Source organism: Schistocerca nitens, chromosome 1, assembly GCF_023898315.1.
Source record: "Schistocerca nitens isolate TAMUIC-IGC-003100 chromosome 1, iqSchNite1.1, whole genome shotgun sequence".
Lineage (NCBI taxonomy): Eukaryota > Metazoa > Arthropoda > Insecta > Orthoptera > Acrididae > Schistocerca > Schistocerca nitens.
The window spans coordinates 580,604,295-580,626,170 of record NC_064614.1 but is presented as its reverse complement, the minus strand read 5'-3'; the positions used below and the strand labels follow the sequence as shown (position 1 = coordinate 580,626,170).

General features: G+C 43.6%; 1 protein-coding gene across 1 annotated transcript in view; it reads right to left on the bottom strand.

Annotated features, from left to right (window-relative positions):
* Nucleotides 1–21,876, bottom strand: part of LOC126236442 (lachesin-like) — a 464,103-nt gene that overhangs the window by 160,359 nt on the left and 281,868 nt on the right. The gene's annotated exons all lie outside the window — the stretch shown is intronic.

Genomic DNA, 21,876 nt, shown 5'->3' with positions numbered 1-21,876 from the left:
CCCTAAGCTTACACTCTACTTAACTTACATTATCCTAAGGACAAACACAAACACCCATTCCGAAGGGAGGACTCGAACCTCCACCGGGACCAGCCGCACAGTCCGTGACTGCAGCGCCTCAGACCGCTCGGCTAAGCGATATCCTCAGGGCCTCGAGTACATGAAACCAGGTTGATTCGGTACTTGGAAACTTTCGAAAATCGTTGGATTCCTTGCCACATCGATACCTTCCAAAGATAATTTGTATCGTATGTTTAGATTTGCGCATGGATCGAAAATTACCTAAAGCGTAGAAGGAACCACATTATCCTGGATGGAAACTTGATATGTCCGAGGGGGACGTAAAAGCACTGTTGCAGCTCATGTTATACATTAATGTCTCACCGGATAGTATAAGGTGCATTATCTGAAGTTATCTATGAGGAAAATCTATCCGACAAAATCAGTTACAACACAAGAAAATATCTGTCTCATAAGGACTGGCAGCTAGCTCTTAATATAGAGAAATGCAATGTTGTGTTTTAAGGAAATGTAATAACTTGGTACTTTTTGCCTCGAAATCCACACCCTCTAGCGAATACATGTCGCAGTACAAAATTAAACTAACTGAAATGTACTACAAAAATGGTGCTATCAATTTTTTCTCCGAGACCAATAGCATGCGCGAACAGAGCGAGAGAATGTTGAAAATCACACGCGGTGCGCATGTGCTGTAGCTCAGGTGTTCAGAATCGCTAATGCTATGACCGCTCACAGCAAGTGCCCTTCCTTCTGATTCACACTGCATAGAGTGATTAACGAGGAAGGATTGTGTATATTATTTAATACGGCCGGTACTTCGTGCTATCCGTGCGAAGACAGCTCCGATCGCTAGTCTCACGCAAAATTAAAATACACTTGTACTGGCTTAGAGCAAGATGAATGTAGTCGAGGAACACTTTTGAATTCGAAAGTAGGTGAGGTCAAATTTAATTCGTCCTCATTCGTTTGCATTTTTCTCGATTTTCCTGAATCATTTTCTCATGGTCAAGCCACGAGTCCATCACGTAGTATATTTTCCTTACGAGAAGAGCGGAGTTCCTGCTTCTTTCTACGTCAGCTATACTGTCATAACAGTCAGAAAGAAAAATGAGAATGCGTAGACGTCTTTCTTCACGGTTCTTCTTTTAGTACGTGCTCGTGCAACTCTACTTTTTTGATCGAACGGTTCAGCCCTAACATTCAAACCCCGTTTAATGCGCCCAGCGAATGGTCGTCGGGCGCAGAGCAGGTATACTTGTTGATGTTCCGACACTTGGTACTTTTTGCCTACAGAATCAGTCAGGGCGCTCAAATACATTCTGAAAAAAAAACTGCCTGGTAAGGATTCAGGATTCCAGACGGACGAACAAATACCGTAGACTAGGTGCCGAGAGAGGTGGCGTGATGCTTAAACCACTTGCCTCGTACCTGGGTAAACATCGATTCGAAACACTGTCCCGTCATCCGGGCTTACACTCCGAGATAAAACAAAAACTATGCACTACGAAGGAACTATTCGCACGAGACGGAAATCTGTTGATGTGCTTTACATTTACAGACAGACAAATGGTTACAGTTTCAGAGAAATTTGATGATTTATTCGTTACACAGAGCTTTAGAAATTGAGCAACTCAAAACACGCTGATCCATCTCTGGCCCTTATGCAAGCAGTTATGCAGCTTGGCATTGATTGATAGAATTGCGGGATGTCCTCCTGAGAGATACTGAGCCAAATCCTGTCCAATTGGCACGTTCTATCGACAAAATCCCGAGCTGTTTAGAGGGCCCTGCCCATAATGCTCCAAACATTCTCTATTGGGGAGAGATCCTGCGACCTTGCTGGCCAAAGTAGGGTTTAGCAAGCACGAAGACAAGCAGTGGAAACTCTCGCCATGTGCGGGTGGGCGTTATGTTGCTGAAGCGTAAGTCCAGGTTGGCTTGTCATGAAGGGCAACAAAACAGGGTGTAGAATACCACTGAGGCACCGCTGTGCTGTAAGAGTGCGGCGGATGAGAACCAAAGGAATCCTACTAAGAAAAGAAATAGCACCTCAGACCATGACTCCTGGTTGTTGGTCCGTATGGCGAGTGACAGTCAGGCTGGCATCCCACCACTGCCCGAGGATTCTCCAGACACGTCTTCGCTGGTCATCAGGGTTCAGTTCAAAGAAGAACTGAAGACAATTCTACTGCAGCAATAAGATGCCAGGCTGAAGACGTATCTGAAGACGCCCCAGACAGCGTGGGATATCAACTTGAATGTCTCTCACCTTACTGTCCGACAACCAAGAGTGATGGACTGGCGTGCCATTGCATTTCATAATAGAACCTCTTTGATTGTTATCTGAGCCATACTTACGGCACAGCGGTACGCCGGCAATATTCTAAGACCCGCTTTGTTGGCCTTCATTGCAAGCAATCCTGGGCTTACATTTCAGCAAGATAATGTCTGCGGCCAGCTGGTGTGGCCGAGCGGTTCTAGGCGCTGGAACCGCGCGTACGACACGGTCGCAGGTTCGAATCCTGCCTCGGGCATGGATGTGTGTGATGTCCTTAGGTTAGTTAGGTTTAAGTAGTTTTAAGTTCTAGGGGACTGATGACCTCAGTGTTAAGTCCCATAGTGCTCAGAGCCATTTAAACCATTTGATAATGCCCGCCTGCAAACTGTGAGGGTTTCTATTACTTGTCACTGTGCTTGCCAAAACCTAGGTCGGCCGTCTCTCCGCAATTAAGAACGTTGGGAGTATTACTGGCAGGGTCCACCAACCAGCTCGGGATTTTGACAATATAATGCATCAATAGGACAGAATTCGGCACGATATCTCTCTGGAGGAAATCCAACAAGTCTATCAGTCAATGCTAAGCCAAATAACTGCTGGCTTAATGAAGCAGAGATGGACCAAAGCGTTATTTACTTGCTCAATTTATGAAGCTCTTTGTCTTGAATAAATCACACAATTTTTCTGAAACTGTAATCACTTGTTTCACTGTACATATACATCATATCTACCGATTTCTGTCTCACTGGATAATTCCTTCGTGGTGCGTCTTTTTTTTTTAGTCTATTTCGCAGAAGCAATGCGTAGAAGTATACATTGGATCGATCACAAACATCTGGAAGTAACAGAGTGTAGATTTATGAAGTGGAATGACCACATTGACGCAGCTGCAGGTAAAAATGGCAGGATACTAGGAAACAGTACAAATGAGATTCTGTACTAAACACTTGTAGGGGATGTACTTTAATAATCTCCAGCTGTTTGGAACCGCTGTCAGGTCGGATTAACAAGTTACGTACAGGGTGTACAAAGAAGGACGGTGCGAAAGGTTTGATGACTGGTGAGTGAAAATAACAGAAATGTCGAAAAATCTTCAGTGGCGGAGAGTAGAAGAAAGGTGCCGTGTATCTCCTGATAAACTGCTCTGAAAAGTTCAAGAACATCTTTCAGACCTGAAATTACGAATGTTCTTCAATCAACTACCTGTCTGTCCCGCAGAAGTCGTGCAGATGAAATTAGGCATGTGAAGTTCGTCAACCATAAGTGCGTCTTGGTGGTGCATACAGTACAAACTGTGTGTAGAAGAAATGAGTGTAGATCGACATCAGTACCGTCCTTCGCGGTTCGCCAGTCTTGAAGTTGCGGTGTGAAGAGATCGGACTGTGGACACCACATGGGATGTTCGGAGGAGAGGGATGTGTGAAACAGACTGTCTGTGATTACCCTTGTGTAGGTGACTGCTGGTCTGTCGCCACATGAAGGATGTTCTCATTTCGCTTCAGCTGCCCTTGGATCATGGTTTTTAGCTGCAGGAAATCATCTTTTTTTTTTTTTTGCAAAGTTATCTGTCATTTTAGTTTCTATAGCTTCTACTATGTCACTATGCAACTAAATCTCTTTAGTTCCTTCCTTGGCATACATCGCGCCGTTGCAGGGATACAACGGTAATGATGGAGGATTCAGAAATCGTCAAAGTAACGGTTTCCAAGAGAGAAATAATAGAAATTACAATTCAGGGTAACATGGCTCATCATCAAGAGATAACGGTATTGGTTGTAATAATTGACGTGGTCCCGGCGATAGTAGTCAACAAGAGTATAGGAACGGGAATGAATACCCATGCATAATTAACAATTATAAAGACAACGGCTATGGGAGCGACATAAATCAAAATCAGCGAAACGTCACCACCAATTATGCGCAGAATAAAATAAAAATACTGATCACGTTGTAAACATTGTAGAAGTGACTGGCGGGAGCGGCAGCACCTCGCCTCCCCAGACGGCGATCGGCGATCGGTCGGCCAGGAACCCCACCCTGCCGAAAACTGGAGTGGAGCCATGACACTACATCTACATATATGTGATTACTCTGCTATTCACAATAAAGTGCCTGGCAGAGGGTTCAATGAACCACCTTCAAGCAGTCTCTCTACCGTTCCACTCTCGAACGGCACGCAGGAAAAACGAGCAGTTAAATTTTTCTGTGCGAGCCCTGATTTATATTATTTTATCGTGATGATCATGTCTCCATATGTAGGTGGGTGGCAACAGAATGATTTAGCAATCGGAGGAGAAAACTGGTGATTGAAATTTCATGAGACGATTCCGTCGCAACGAAAAAGCCTTTGTTTTAATGATTGCCACTCCAATTCACGTATCATATCTGCGGCACTATCTCCCCTATTTCGCGAAAATACAAAACGAGCTGCCCTTCTTTGTACTTTTTCGATGTCATCCGTCAGTCCCACCTGATGCGGATCCCACACCGCACAGCAATACTCCAGAACAGGGCGGTCAAGCGTGGTGTAAGCAGTCTCTTTAGTAGACCTGTTTCACCTTCTGCCAACGAATCGCAGTCTTTGGTTTGCTCTACCCACAATATTATCTATGTGATTGTTCCAACTTAGGTTATTTGTAATTGTAATCCCTAAGTATTTAGTTGAATTTACAGCCTTCAGATTTGTGTGACTTATCGCGTAATCGAAATTTAGCGGATTTCTTTTAGTATTCATGTGAATAACTTCACACTTTTCCTTATTCAAGGTCAATTGCCACTTTTAGCACCATACAGATATCTTATCTAAATTATTTTGCAAGTGGTTTTGATCATCTGATGACTTTACAAGACGGTAAATGACAGCATCATCTGCAAACAATTTAAGACCGCTACTCATTTATTGTCTCCTATGTCGTTAATATAGATAAGTAACAATAGAGGGCCTATAACACTTCCTTGGGGAACGCCTGATATTACTTCTGTTTTACTCGATGACTTTCCGTCTATTACTACGAACTGTGACCTTTCTGACAGGAAATCCAGTCGCACAATTGCGGCGATATTCCATAGGCACGCAGTTTGGTTAGAAGACGAAGGAACGGTGTTGAAAGCCTTCTGGAAATATAAAAATTTGGAATCAGTTTGACATCCCCTGTCGATAGAACTCATTACTTCATGAGTATAAAGAGCTAGTTGTGTTTCACAAGAACAATATTTTCTGAATCCGTGCTGACTATATGTCAATAAAACGTTTTCTTCGAGGTACTTCATAATGTTCGAATACAGTGTATGTTCTAAAACCCTACTGCAAACCGACGTTAGTGATATAGGCCTGTAATTCAGCGGATTACTACTACTTCCCTTTTTGGGTATTGGTGTGACTTGAGCAATTTTCCAGTCTTTAGGTACGGATCTGTCTGTGAGCGAGTGGTTGTATATAACTGCTAAATATGGAGCTAATTTATCAGCATACTCTGAGAGGAACCTGACTGGTATACAAGCTGGACCGGAGGCGTTGCCTTTATTAGCCAGCCGCTGTGACCGAGCTGTTCTAGGCGCTTCAGTCCGATAGCACGCGGCTGCTACACTCGCAGGTTCGAATCCTGCGTCGGGCATGGGTGTATGTGATGTCCTTAGGTTTGTTAGGTTTACGTAGTTCTAAGTCTAGGGGACTGATGACCTCAGATGTTAAGCCCCATAGTGCTTAGAGCCATTTTAACCATTTTTTGCCTTTATTAAGTGATTTAAGCTGCTTCCTTACACCGAGGGTATCTACTTGTATGTTTCTCATCTTGGCAGTTGCTCTTGTTCGGAATTGAGGAATATTTACTTCGGAAAACCGTGTTTAATAACTCTGCTTTAGTGGACTGTCAACAGTGACTTCACCGTTGCTATAGCGCAGTGAAGGTATTGATTGCGTCTTCCCACTGATGTGAGTCTCTTTGGGTTTTCTGCCAGATTTCGAGACAGAATTTCGTTGTGTAAATTATTAAAAGCATCTCGCATTGAAGTACGCTCCATTTCGAGACAGAATTTCGTTGTGGAAATTATTAAAAGCATCTCGCATTGAAAGTACGCGCCATATTTCGAACTTCTGTAAAACTTTGCCAATATTGGGGATTTTGCGTTGTTTTAAATTTGGTATGCTTTTTTTCGTTGCTTCTGCAACAACGATCTGACCCGTTTTGTGTACCATGGGGGATCAGTACCATCACTTATTAATTTATGTGGTATATAAATATTTATTTCTTAAATTTTATTTCTTAAGGTATGACAAAGAAATCGATATGCGAAATGACCTATATAGAGGTAAACGATATTAAAGGAACAAACGATGAAGTACAAGCGATGGTTAATACCAAAATAGGAACACAAGTTGTACGTATGATACTAGACAGAGGACCGGTGCCGGCCGAAGTGGCCGTGCGGTTAAAGGCGCTGCAGTCTGGAACCGCAAGACCGCTACGGTCGCAGGTTCGAATCCTGCCTCGGGCATGGATGTTTGTGATGTCATTAGGTTAGTTAGGTTTAACTAGTTCTAAGTTCTAGGGGACTAATGACCTCAGCAGTTGAGTCCCATAGTGCTCAGAGCCATTTAGAGGACCGGTTACGCATCTTGTTCCGTACAGTCTGTTTAAGGAAATAACAAGAAGACTAACCCTACCTGCTTTACCCGCGCAGAATTGTCATATTTTAATAGCTATACGGAAGAAGTCAAAAGGCATCAAGTTACAAACCTACGAGGGTTGGAACTTTAATAGTGGCAACTATTTATTTACAGCTGGTACAAAATAGATACGTGTTTCAAAGTTTTACTTACCTTCAAAGTAGTCACCAGCATTGTGTATAGCCCGTTGCCAGCGATTTGGAAAGCGTAGGATACTCTTAACAGTGCCAGTTGTGGTGACAGTTCGAGCGGCGCAGTCTATTGCCCGACGAATTTCTAGCAGTTCTGAGGCGAATGCCGTGAAGTGTTTCCTTCAGTTTAGAAATCGAGTTGAACTCACGAGGGCTTAAGTCTTTGATTTTTTTATTTTCTTTGTTGGTTTAAAGATTTTATTTATCACTAGTTGGTATAGTACTTAGCAGCTCCATCAGTCAAACAAATCAGTAACAGCATGCACTGTACGTGCTTGAGTATTGTCCTGCAAAATGATGGTCAGGTCCTTCAAAAAGTGTCATCACTTCTGACTCTAAGCTGGTCGTAGGTTGTGTTCCAAAAATGAACAGCATAGAGACAGAAGTGATGTCACTTTCTGTAGGACCAAGCACGTACAGTGCAAGCTGTTACTGATTTGTTTGACTGATGGGGCTGCTAAGTGCTATACCACCTACTGCACTCCCCTGACTTAAACCCTCGTGAGTTCAACTCGATTTCTAAACTGAAGGAAACGCTTCACCGCATTCACTTCAGAACTGCTACAAATTCGTCGGGTAATAGACCGCGCCGCTCGAACTGTCACCACAACTGGCACTGTTAAGAGTATCCTACGCTTTCCAAATCGCTCGCAACGGGCTATACACAATGCTGGTGACTACTTTGAAGGTCAGTAAAACTTTGAAACACGTATCTATTTTGTACTAGCTGTAAATAAATAGTTGCCACTATTAAAGTTCCAACCCTCGCATATTCCATAACTTCCGCTTTAGCCTCAGTTACTTGTACATTCCTAGTGGTGCAAAAACTAATAGTTAACTACACCTAGGCAATCCAAATGTTATCTTTATACAGGCGATAACGTAATGATTTAATGAAAACAAAGTCTTGGCCGGCCGAAGTGGCCGTGCGGTTAAAGGCGCTGCAGTCTAGAACCGCGAGACCGCTACGGTCGCAGGTTCGAATCCTGCCTCAGGCATGGATGTTTGTGATGTCCTTAGGTTAGTTCGGTTTAACTAGTTCTAAGTTCTAGGGGACTAATGACCTCAGCAGTTGAGTCCCATAGTGCTCAGAGCCATTTGAACCATTCAAAACAAAGTCTTGAGTGAATAACCAGTTACCAGATAAAGTGAGAATCCGTGTGATGTATACAGAAGTCTTTTACGTGAATGAGCGATGTAATGAACAGATCACAGAAAAAATGACAGTTTTACTATTCAGAGTAAGATAGAAGAATATAATACACTAGCTTGGATAATATCCACATAAAGATATCAAGGAATTTATACGCTAAATAAACGAGGTCATTGGATCTCAACTAGTTCTACACCTACTATCCAACGGAAAATACCACACTCTGTTATACATGTATGTAAACCCGAAACAAAAGAGGTTAATGCACCTCATAATGAATGTTACACTAGGTATAATTCAAGGTAAATACTAATATTTTTTGAATCTTTTATGACAATTTCGTTACTCTGTTCAGAGCGAAATGACAATATCCAAACTGTACGTTAAACACATTTTTGGAAACAGAATATGGACGACAACAGCGAGAGGGGAAGAGTTAGCTGAGCCGCGAGTGGTAAACATTCCCCCCTCCTTCTCTTTCCACTTTTTAAGTTGTGAGCAGTAGTCATATTCGCGCATGCGCGGTGAATCCAACGCGCTAGAGCGCCTCTTTACAAACAATGATTGAATGTAGGAGAGCAGCGCATCGTTCAAACATTAACTAGTTCTGTTGTTGTTGTTGGCCGGCCGGAGTGGCCGAGCGGTTGTAGGCGCTACAGTCTGTAACCGCCCGACCGCTTCGGTCGCAGATTCGAATCCTGCCTCGGGTATCGATGTGTGTGATGTCCTTATGTTTGTTAGGTTTAAGTAGTTCTAAGTTCTAGGGGACTGATGACCTCAGAAGTTAAGTCCCATAGTGCTCAGAGCCATTTGAACCATTTTTGTTGTTGTTGTTGTTGTTGTGGTCTCCAGTCGAGAGACTGGTCTGATGCAGCTCTCCATTCTACCCTATCCTGTGCAAGCTTCTTCATCTTCCAGTACCTACTGCAACCTACATCCTTCTGAATCTGCTTAGTCTATTCTTCTCTTGGTCTTCCTCTACGATTTTTACCCTCCACGCTGCCCTCCAATACTAAACTGGTGATTCCTTGATGCCTCAGAATTATTACCGCAGACTTTGTATTTTCTACACAGATTTTGCTAGTATGAAATATTTTATCTAATGATATGTCTATGATGCAACGTCATTATGTGCCGAGCTTGAAAACTAAGTTCGTACATATGACCACGCATAGATGTAGGACTATGTAGATGACGAAAGATATAACAGAATAAGAAGCTACATACAAAAGAAATTATTTACACAGAATGAGCTATGACCAAGTGCGAGGGAAGAACTATTTACAAATAGGTTACGATTACACTACATCTATATATACATCTATAATCTGGAAACCACAGTGAGGTACATGGCAGAGGGTACTTCTCATTGTGCGAGTAATTAGGGTTTCTTCCTGTTCAATTTACGTACGGATCGTGGAAGGATGATTGTTTGAATGCCTCTGTGCCCGCAGCAATTATTCTAATATTATCCTCACGATCCCTATGTGAGCAATACATAGGGGGTTGTATATCCTTAGAGTAATCAGTTAAAGCAGTTTCTTGAAACTTTGTTTATAGACTTTCTCGGTATAGTTCGCGTCTGTCTTCAAGAGTTTACCAGTTCAGTTCCTTCAGTATCTCTGTGCCACTCTCCCACGGATTAAACAAACCTGTGACCATCCGTGCTGCTTTCTCTGTATACGTTCAATATCCTAACAGTCCTATCTGGTACGGGTCTCACATACTTGAGCAATATTCTAGAATGTGTCGCACGAGTGATTTGTAAGCAATCTCTTTTGTAGACTGACAGCACTTCCCTAGTATTCTACCAATAAACCGAAGTCGATCAACGGCTTTACCCACGACGGAACCAATGTGATCATTCCATTTCATATCTCTACGATGGGTTACACCCAGATATTTGGACGAGTTGACCGATACCAACAGAGACTAATTGATATTATAGTCGTAGGATACTATGTCGTTTCGTTTCGCGAAGCGCGAAATTTTACATTTCTGGACATTTAGAGCAAGTTGTCAATCTCTACATTACGTTGAAATCTTATCAAGATCTGACTGAATATTTGTGCAGCTTCACTCAGACAGCACTTCATTATAAATAAATGCATGATCTGCAAAAGCCTGATTTTACTACTAATATTGTCTGAAAGGTATTTAATATGCAACATGAACAGCAAGAGTGGCAACACACTACCCTGGAGCACACCCGAAGTTACTTCTACATCTGACAATGAATCTGACAATGACTCTCAAGCCAAGACATCATCCTGTGTTCTCCTTCCAAGATGTCCTCAATCCAATCACAAATTTCTCTTGATACTCCATATGATGGTACTTTTGACAATAAGCGTAGGTGCTGTACTGAATCAAATGCTTTTCAAAATGGTTCAAATGGCTCTGAGCACTATGGGACTTAACATCTGAGGTCATCAGTCCCCTAGAACTTAGAACTACTTAAACCTAACTAACCTAAGGACATCACACACATCAATGCCCAAGGCAGGATTCGAACCTACGACTGTAGCAGTCGCGCGGCTCCGGACTGAAGCGCCTAGAACCGCTCGGCCACCGCTGTCGGCAAATGCTTTTCAGAAATCAAAAAACACTGCATCTACCTGGTTGCCTTGATCCAAAGTTTTCAGTATGTCATGTGAGAAAAGAGAGTTGGAGTTCAAATGATCGATGTTTTCGAAGTACGTGCTGGTTGGGACTGAGGAGGTACTTTTCTTCAAGATACCTCATTATGTTTGCTATCAGTATATGTCCTAAGATTCTATAACAAATCGATGTCAAGGATATTCGTCGGTAATTTTGTGGATCACTTCTACAACCCTTCTTGTGGACGGATGTGTACCGTTCCTTTCTCCAAGAACTGGGTACGGTTTTAAGCATTCCAGCTTTTGCTTTGCTGCCCTCAATTTCAGTTCGTGTGTCATTCGCTAGGGACTGGACACTAACTTTGGTGCCACTAACATCCTTTACATACGACTAGAATTTCTTTGAATTGACAGTATTCTGCTACAGTGGTCACTGAAGGCATCACGCATTGCACTCTTGAGAGCCAAACGCGTTTCATTTAGCATCTCTCTGTCCATAGCCCTACGCTTTGTTTTACACCTATTATGCAGTAATCTTCGTTTCCTTAGAAGTTTCTTTACAGTGATGTATACCATGGAGGTTCCCTCCTTTTATGAACTGTTTCATTCAGCATCTCTCTGTGTATAGCCCTACGCTTTGTTTTGCAGCTATTATGCAGTAATCTTCGTTTCCTTAGAAGTTTCTTTACAGTGACTGTATACCATGGAGTTTCCCTCCCATTACGGACTTTTCTAGTGGGTAAATATCTATCCAGTGCATGGTCAACTATTTTTTTAAACTTGAGCCAGAGTTCCTCTGTATGCTCCTGACCTGCGCTGAAAGTTTCAGGTTTTTCCTTGAGATATGCCACTACTGATTTTTTATCTAGTTTACTGAACATACATAACTTTCTGCTTCTTTTAGTTGTGCTTTGTACTGTCTTAACCATTGTCGCCACACCGCGTCATGCTCACTCAAACCAGTTTCGATGTGGACATCCTCAAAGAGATCAAGTCTATTTGTTGCAATTAGATCCAATTCATTTCCATCATGCGTGGGGTTCCTAACTGTTCTAGGTACGAGGGTTGCCCAGAAAGTAACCCACAGCATTTTTTCTTCAACAATGCTTTATTGAAAATAATGAGAATTACGCACACAAAAGAATGATGTTTTATCTACATACCTTATTTTCCCACGTGCTCTCCATCGTGTTCTATGGCCTTCGTCCAGCGCGGAAAAGGGCGTGTATGCCCTGCCGGTACCAAACCTTGTGCTGGTGGCGGAGCCAGTGCTTCAATGTGTGTATCAACTCCTCATCGTACTCAAAATGTCCTCCACTAATGGCATCCTTTAATGGCCGAAACAAGTGGAAGTCCGAGGGGACTAAGTTAGGGATGTAGGATGGATGGGGTAACACTGTCCAATCCTGTTTTGCTATGTTTTCAGCAGTCCTCAGACTTGTGTGGGGCCGAGCGTTATCGTGTTGCAGCAAAACATCTCCTGGGTTGCTGTGGCGCTGAAGTCGTTGGATGCGCGCCTTGAGTTTGGTTAATGTGTTGACATATGCTTCTGAATGAATGGTAAACACATCAATGAGAATCACACATTCACAGTCCCAGAACTCGGTGATCATGGTCTTACAAGCGGAAGTAGTAGCTTTGAATTTTTTCTTCTGTGGGGAGTGGGGATGGCGGCATTCCATCGACTGTCGTTTTGTTTTGGGCTCAAAATGATGAACGCAGGTTTCATCATCTGTCACAATCCGACACAAGAAGGCCTCCCTCTCAGCTTCAAAACGTTGCAACAAATCAAGACAAATGCTTTTTCTGTGCGATTTTTAATCCACAGTTAGACACCGCGGGACCCATCTTGCACACACTTTTGAATATCCAACAGTGCGGATTATTGGAACCGCACGTCATTTGCTGATTAACCGATGCAGCGCCAACTGCCGAGACGTAATGCGTCTGGCCTCGCGAATGACATCAGCTAGCTGCAACATGTTAGATGTGACACCCGTGGCTGGTCTTCCAGATCGCTGCAAATCGTGGAGCTCCGCCGAACCGCCTTCAGATTACCTCACCCTCTGTGACCAGCTACTAACTGTACTTCTGTGGACAGCAGATGCTCCATAGACTTTGCACAAGCGTTTGTGAATGTCCTCCGCAGTTTCTCTCTCTGCAGTGAGAAATTCAATGACGACACGTTGCTTATAACGTACATCACCCTCAGACGCCGTTATGAAACTGTTCTGCAGCTACGCTATCTGTCGTAAGGGACATAAATTTCGCGCGCTCACTCAGGAGGCATTAAATAATACATACGTAACGTTTCGTATTCGTAGCGTTGTTTTCGGCTGACAAAAAAATGCGGTTAGACACCGGGCAACCCTCGTAGTTTTCAGAGGAGACATTTAGATTAAAGTTTCACAGGATGTCTTATCACGCCACCATAACAAAACTGTAGTTTTCCCAATTAATTATCGGATGATTAAAGCCTCCGCCGATGATTACAGCGTGATTGGGGAACGTACGTACAAGTTAACTGTTCTCTAAAGTTTTCGGTTACATCAGGAGATGAGTCTGGTGTGTGACAGAAGGACTAATTATCATTTTATGCCCACCCCATCTCACATGCAGCTTCAATTTCTATCTTGGTGGATTTGAGTTTCTTGTCTACTGCGACAAATACACCACCTCCATTTCCCATTTGCAAATATTTTTGGTATACATTTAAATTTTCCACAAAAATCTCACGGCTGTCAATTTCAAGTTCGAACCAGCTTTCTGTACATAGTATTACGTGAGCTTCACTGCTTTTCATGAGCCCTTCAAACTCTGGCACTTTGTTGCAAATGCTTCAGCAGTTTACCATTAGGATTTTAATGCTCTCACGTGGGAAAATAAGGTATGTAGATAAAACATCATTCTTTTGTGTGTGTAATTCTCATTATTTTCAATAAAGCATTGTTGAAGAAAAAAATGCTGTGGGTTACTTTCTGGGCAACCCTCGTACCTAGAACAGTTAGGAACCCCACTCATGATGGAAATGAATTGGATCTAATTGCAACAAATAGACTTGATCTCTTTGAGGGCGTCCGCATCGAAACTGGTTTGAGTGAGCATGACGCGGTGTGGCGACAATGGTTAAGAAAGTACAAAGCACAACTAAAAGAAGCAGAAAGTTATGTATGTTCAGTAAACTAGATAAAAAGTCAGTAGTGGCATATCTCAAGGAAAAACCTGAAACTTTCAGCGCAGGTCAGGAGCATACAGAGGAACTCTGGCTCAAGTTTAAAAAAATAGTTGACCATGCACTGGATAGATGTGTACCCACTAGAAAAGTCCGTAATGGGAGGGAAACTCCATGGTATACAGTCACTGTAAAGAAACTTCTGATACTACTGGGTTTCCTACAGCTATTGTTATGTGGACTGGATGGAGAGTAGCCTAATCTTTAAAAAAAATCCTTGTGTGCACCTCACTCACAGTCAGTTATTGAAGTAGCAGCCTCTGATGTGTAGTGCACATCCGATCTATGTTTTTGGATCCTACAGTTCTCAACCCTATGGCACAAATCCAGGAAATCATAGTCTAGCTTGTCACAGAACCTTTGAAGTCTCAGGATCAGTCATTCCACTTGACTTAGAACCAAAGGGCTACGATCAGTTCTGGGCACAGTGCTGCAAATTGTGAACTTCGTTGAAACTGCACAGCGCAAGCCTGGTCTTCTCACCCTTCACTGCCAGAAGCTGGAATGATCCAAGAATGACTTCAGAACCCAGACGATTGTTGCTGTACCCATGTGCCACCACAATAAAATGAAAACAGCGAATAGTTGAGGGCGTATTGGCGCATTTAAGTTTACAAAATAATGACAAGTTTTATAAATACTTTTGTAACTACAACTAGCTGGTAAAACTTACATAAAAATGACAAACACAGATCAGAAAAGGAATGATGCTTGACTGGCAAAGCACACATTGGGGAGGAAGCGGAACAAATTCTCCCGTGAATTAATCTCTTTTACGACGCAATCTGACTTCGTTTACATGAATCCTCTGTGATGCCCAACTCTGTTCGTATGGAATCAACTATACCACAAACTATAGTTCACCTGAGAACAGGGAGCTGTGAATATCATTTACCACCCTACGCCGGTGCAACAATACTTTACCCGTTCACCTTGATTCAGGGGACAGTAGAAAACAGCGCAATGTGGCCGAGGAGCGGTGTGCTCCGACAGCTGTAATGTTCTGACATAAAAATTTGCAAGCTATGCGGTCTAGCGTTCTTATTATTAGAAAGCGGGAACCTTCCGTATCAGACCCCTGAAAACCCAGCAGATTTCATTGTGAGGTGGACCCATTCGCTGGTCTGGGCAGAACAATTTGACTCACATGCACGACGGTGTGTGGTGGAATTTTCGAACGCCAGATGGCCGACTCAGGACGAATAAGTTCACCCTCGTGACACACAATACATCCGAGATGACTTGCAGTTCCACAGTTGGTACAGTTGGGAACTGCCACTGACTCTCAGTCCACCACAAGCCTCACTCACTAGGGAAATACCTGAAATTCTCCACGAGGGAGGACCAGAAGGCGAAGCAGGCAAAGCAACACAACCACTTTCCATCAGGCCTCGGTACAGGAGCCGAATTAGCAGAAACGAAACTGCCTCCACATTGCATACCAATCGAACAATCCTCTACTCATTGAATCTACCCTCTTGACTGTTCTGTTGGCATGGAAGCCAATCCAGTCACACCACCAAGATTCTTGGGGGAGAAAGTCTCCACTTTGCATAACCTTAGAGGAACCAATCAGTTACTACAAATCTCTCTTGTCTGAAAAAAGAGGATTTTACACTAAGGAGGCATCTTTCTCAAGGTAAGCATGTCCGTATTAGGCCAAAACACATTTATCTAGATGGGACAACAATCCCTCATTTACGGAGAGATGCAATATTTTTGAGCCGACCATTCCCAGTTTCTGAAAGAAGATTGTTAAGTTTCCCAGACAGTCGTGCCTGTGGAATATATGTTTCTGACGCTCACTGGAAGAACTTGGTGACTTCCTGGTATCGGGGGGAGGGGTTACAGTCTTGTCTCTTCTAAACATGTACAGCACCAGCTCTGTCCGTATGGTTCCAGCTTCTAACTTCACAATGCACAGAGTTTTATATCCTTCCCACCATTTGCACAAAAGCTCAGTTTACAGTAGCCTCTCTTAAATGGCTTCCTCCAGCTAATTTCCTCCAACTGGCCCTCAAAGACAGACTGCCGTCTGGCCTAGATAAAATGTTTTGCGAATCGGCGCCCTTCTGTCTGATGCTAAGCGGAAGGAGGAGAAAGCTTCAGCCACAAGTCCGTCTGCAGGTAGCATTCACTGAGCGCTGCTTCCCAGAATCATTCACACAGCCTGGTCGCTGCACTCATTTATGGCTCCGAAGTCATCTCTTTCCCTGTTCTCCATCACCTCCACTACTGCCCCTTTGGTACAAATTCTCACCAGGTTACAAATGCAGTTATAAGAACGTTCTGCTCACAATTTCCCCGTGTAAAAAAGTCATAAACCACACATACCAAATGTAGTACAGGGGAACATCGAGATCGTAACCTAAAATATGAACGTTAATCTGACTGACAGTGTTGTTAAAGTGAGAGTGGTGTGCCACCTCTCAACGCAAAGTACTGTTGCAAACTAAAGGAGAAATAAGCAATTGTCATAAATATAAATAAAGATAGATAAATATTTAATTGAATGTGAAAAAGGACTACATGATATGAAACAAAATTTGTAATATTTTCCTCATATGTATAAAGTAACTTATTTATTTGCAATACTAATGTAAAATATATGACGTATAACGAATTAAATAAAAACGAGGTACCCAAATAGCTGACAAACATTAGTCAAATAGTATATTAAAGAGCAATACATAAATCTGCCAACAATTGAACCGCCAAAATAAAGGTTTCTGACCCTTTGGCCATGAAAGCAAATGATTTCACTTTGCCACAATGGATAAAAACCGTAAAATGTATAAATTTGTATAAAGTAATAAGACAACTAAATTTTGTACTGTGTACTATGTACATGAATTCACAGCCCACACTAGGGGGCAGGTGTAATAGCACTCGTTAGGTGTTTCCAAAGAGGTATACGTAAGATAAAAGAGGAAGCGATATGCTGCAGCAGAGATGCTGTTAGATGACAGATGTGAGTGCCAGTTTTTTTAAGTCGGCAAAAGGAGAGAAGTCTGTCGTGTGTCGTGAGAAGAGAGGAGGCGAACATTTTATCGTTCTTGCTATATTAACCATTTTGTTAGTAATATTGGATTTAGGGTTAGTAGACACATCAAAAAATGTTTTGCATCACCTCGGTTCCGAGAGTTCCGGAACCTGTTCAGAAAATTGGAATAGAGGTGAACATAAAATCATTTCCGCCCTTTTTATTGCTCATGAAAACCACACACTGCATGTTGTATCACCATATAGCGAGACATTCAGAGGGGATGGTCCAGTTTGTTGTACACACCGGTACCTCTAATACCCAGTAGTACGCCCCCTTGCATTGATGCATGCCTGTATTTGTCGTGGTATACTATCCACAAGTTCATCAAGGCACTGTTGGTTCAGATTGTCTCACTCCTCAATGGCTATTCGGCGTAGATCCCCCAGAGTGGTTGGTGGGTCAATTCGTCCATAAACAGCCCTTTTGAATCTATCCAAGGCATGTTCGATAGGGTTCATGTCTGGAGAACATGCTGGCCACTCTAGTCGAGCGATGTCGTTATCCTGAAGGAAGTCATCCAAAAGATGCGCACGATGGGGGCATGAATTGTCGTCCATGGAGACGAATGCCTCGCCAATATGCTGTCGATATGGTTGCACTATCGGTCAGAGAATGGCGTTCACGTATCGTACAGCCGTTACGGCGCATTCCATGACTACCAGCGGCGTACGTCGGCCCCACATAATGCCACCCAAAAACAGCAGGGAACCTCCACCATGCTGCACTAGCTCGACAGTGTGTCTAAGGCGTTCAGCCCGACCGGGTTGCCTGCAAACACTTCTCCGACGATTGTCTGGTTGAAGGCATACGCGACACTCATCGGTGAATAGAACGTGATGCCAATCCTGAGCGGTCCATTCGGCATGTCGTTGGGCCCATCTGTTCCGGGATGCATGCTGTCGTGGTTACAAAGATGGACCTCGGCATGGACGTCGGGAGTTAAGTTGCGTATCATGCCGAGCACGGTAGCCGCGTGGTCTGAGGGTACTTGCACGTTCCACGCGGCTCCTTCCGTCGGAGGTTTGAGTCCTCCCTCGGGCATGGGTGTGTGTGTCGTCCTTTGTGTAATTTAGTTACATTAAGTAGTGTGTAAGCTTAGGGACCGATGACCTTAGCCGTTTGGTCCCATAAGATCTTACTACAAATTTCCAATTTGTGCATAGTGCAGCCTATTGCGCACAGTTTGAGTCGTAACACGACGTCCTGTGGCTGCACGAAAAGCATTATTCAACCTAGTGGCGTTGCTGTCAGGGTTCCTCCGAGCCGTAATCCGCAGGTAGCGGTCATCCACTGCAGTAGTAGCCTTTGGGTGGGCTGAGTGAGGTATGTCATCGACAGTTCCTGTCTCTCTGTACAAACAAAATCGCTTTGGTTCACTCCGAGACGCCTGGACACTTCCATTGTTGAAAACCCTTCCTGGAACAAGGTAACAATGCGGACGCGACCGAACGGCGGTATTGACCGTCTAGGCATGGTTGAACTACAGACAACATGAACCATGTACCTCCTTCCGGGGAGAACGACTAGAACTGATCGGCTGTCGGACCCCCTGAGTCTAATAGGCGCTGCTCATGCATGGTTGTTTACATCTTTTGGTGGATTTAGTGACATCTCTGAACAGTCAAAGGGACTGTGTCTGTGGTACAATATCCACAGCCTACGTCTTCTTCAGGAGTTCCGGGAACTGGGGTGATGCAAAACTTTTTTTGATGTGTGTATGAATAACGTGAAGTAAATTACAACGTGTACTGGCGTAAATTATCGCCAGAACATTAGGCGGCAAAGAGTTTGCGAGAAGATCGATTACAGGCGCAAGCAACGCGCCTATCAGGAGAGAGGCCAAAGACAAACTCACGAGAAATGTGCCGCCAACGCCCTCTCGATGGTCAGTGTTTACATCGCCGTCGCAGACCGGAGCGTCGTCAGTCATCCAGCGAGTCAATGAACCGAGTCATCAGTAGCAGCCCAGTGGAAGATGCAGACACTGTTAGTTCACCCTCTAGCTCTGAGCCAGTCAGTACCTAGCGACCAGAGTAGTGTGCATAGCGGAAGGTGTACTTCACCAGCAGTGAGGATAACGTGAACTATTACAGAAGAGCTTGTAACACGACATCTATACTATCTTAAGTAACTTCTTGTTTTTAAGAATACATGCGTGCAGTTTGTGTTATAGAAGAGGATACCGGCCACCAAAAAACAACATTTTCTCCTTTCTTCCCATGGTACAAGCCTTCAGTGAAAACTAGACGACCAAAAACTGGCGAATAGTATAATTCAATGCAGATTTTGCTTGCTTCTCTTGTTTTAGCTTGCAGGGGTGCTCATTTCTTATTGCTAATTCCTTGTGTTCTGTCATGTATTCCAGGAGAGGTGCTACAGAACTAATTAAATTCCTCTTTTCAGAAGCTTTGCTTTGCTTTTTGCTATAACCTACATTTGTAAAACATGGCTACCCCTCCCCCCCTCCCTCCATCCCCTGCCCACGTGACTCAGCCGCAGACGGCCAATGTGGTAGTTTCAGAACCAACAAATTGCTACCTCGCTGACGATGGTACAACAACTACTGACTGCACAAGGACGTCGGCCGCACAACCGCAACTGGACTATCAGTAGTCCAAAAAGTGCCGCCGACCAGCATACCACCGTTCCGGCAATTTAATGACACCGAAGAGGAATGGCTAGAATACCTGACACAGTTCCAAGCACATTGTGAAGTTCATCGATTTCAAGGTACTCTAATGCTACAAATGGTTCAAATGGCTCTGAGCACTATGGGACTCAACTGCTGTGGTCATAAGTCCCCTAGAACTCAGAACTACTTAAACCTAACTAACCTAAGGACAGCACACAACACCCAGCCATCACGAGGCAGAGAAAATCCCTGACCCCGCCGGGAATCGAACCCGGGAACCCGGGCGTGGGAAGCGAGAACGCTACCGCACGACCACGAGATGCGGGCTCTAATGCTACAAAACTTCCTTTCGATTGCGGGGTCGCCAGTTTTGAGGTTAATACAAAAACTATTCTCAACTGCGTCTCTCGGAACTCAGTTATGACCAAGTAATCGCCGCATTAGCTCAGTATTATGACCAGCAAGTCCAAGTAGCTGCAGCCGGATATCAGTTCTTTCGACAGACATTCCGTCTGTAGTACACAGAACGAAAGGGCATGGCTAGGAAGCGTAAATTTAAGTTCAGTTGTGGCAACTTTTACAGTGACCTAATGATTAGATATGCAATAATATTTAATGACCCCGACAGTAGAATACAGGAACAGATTCTAAAGTACTCTGATCCATCAGTTACTCAAGTGTTGCAAATCTTAGAGAAATATGATTCGGGTGCCATAGCGGCCGAAAAGTTTGACCAGGCCTCGATTTGCTCGCGACCGCCCAAAGCAGCCACAAGAACGAGCGCTTACATAGCCGCGCGGACAGACACGTAGACATGTAAACGGACCTGTGGACTTAGTGGAGTCTTGCCCTAGATGTTTTGCTTGCCTTAAAAGACATCACGTAATGCAACATGTTACATGTGTGGAAAAAAAAGGCCATGTCCAAGCAGTTTGTTTTCAACGGCACAAAAACGCCAGTTTTGTCCGCACTTGCAGTGAACGTTGTGTGTTCCAAGCCTACAACAGGTTCTGACAAAATTAAGCTCAAGGTTGTGGCTCATTTTCTCCTTAGTGCTGTGCAAAGACGTTCAAACAAACTATTTGTCTCATTACGAATTGCTGGTCATCTGGTGGACTTTTAGTTAGACACAGGTGCCTCAGTAAATTTGCTTAGTTGTGCCACGTACGAACAGTTAGGCTCACCACGTCCTTCTAAATCTAGCAAACATCTCACTGCTTACAACGGACAGAACATTCCAGTGATTGGACAGTGCAGTGTGCCAGTCACTCAGAAATCTCACACTAGGGCAGTGAATTTTACTGTGTTGAAATCAAGAGATAGTTAGAACATTTTCGGTTTAGATGCCTTTGATTTGTTTGGCCTTACCATCTAAGGCGATGTACTTTCCATATCAGCTTCTACAACAAAAGACAGTATCGCCAGCTTGCTTAAAGAATTTCACGAACTATATTCAGAAGGTATGGGAACAGCAAATAACTTCGTAGTGCATGTTAAATTGAAAGACAATGCACAGAAACAAAGCAGCCAGTGAACTGAAAGAATTGCAAGATAATGGTGTAATTGCTCCCATTCAAGCTAGCCAATGGGCAAGTCCTCTCGTTTTGTTGCCTAAGCCTTCTGGTCGCATCCGCATTTGTGTTGACTTCAAGTCTACAGTCAACCCACAGACAATAGTTGACACTTATCCGTTACCTCGCCCTTAGGAACTCATGGACATGCTTGGTGCAGGACGTTAATTTTCTAAGATTTGTGTGATGCCTACTTGCAAATTCCATTGGATGAAGAATCGCAGAAAGTTTTTGTTGTAAATACACACTTAGAACTGTTCAAGTATTTCCGTTTGCCCTTCGGCAGTGCTTCCGCACCCACCATTTTTCAACGTTACTTGGAACGCTGACTACAAAAGTGCCATTTTGTTCAAGCTGCCTTGAAGATATTGTTGTCTCAGTTCTTACACCAGAGGAACACATTGATAATTTGAGCGCTCTTTTTCGAGTGTGATCACAAGTAGGACTCAAGTGTCGTCTCGATAAGTGTGACTTTTTTCAGACTGA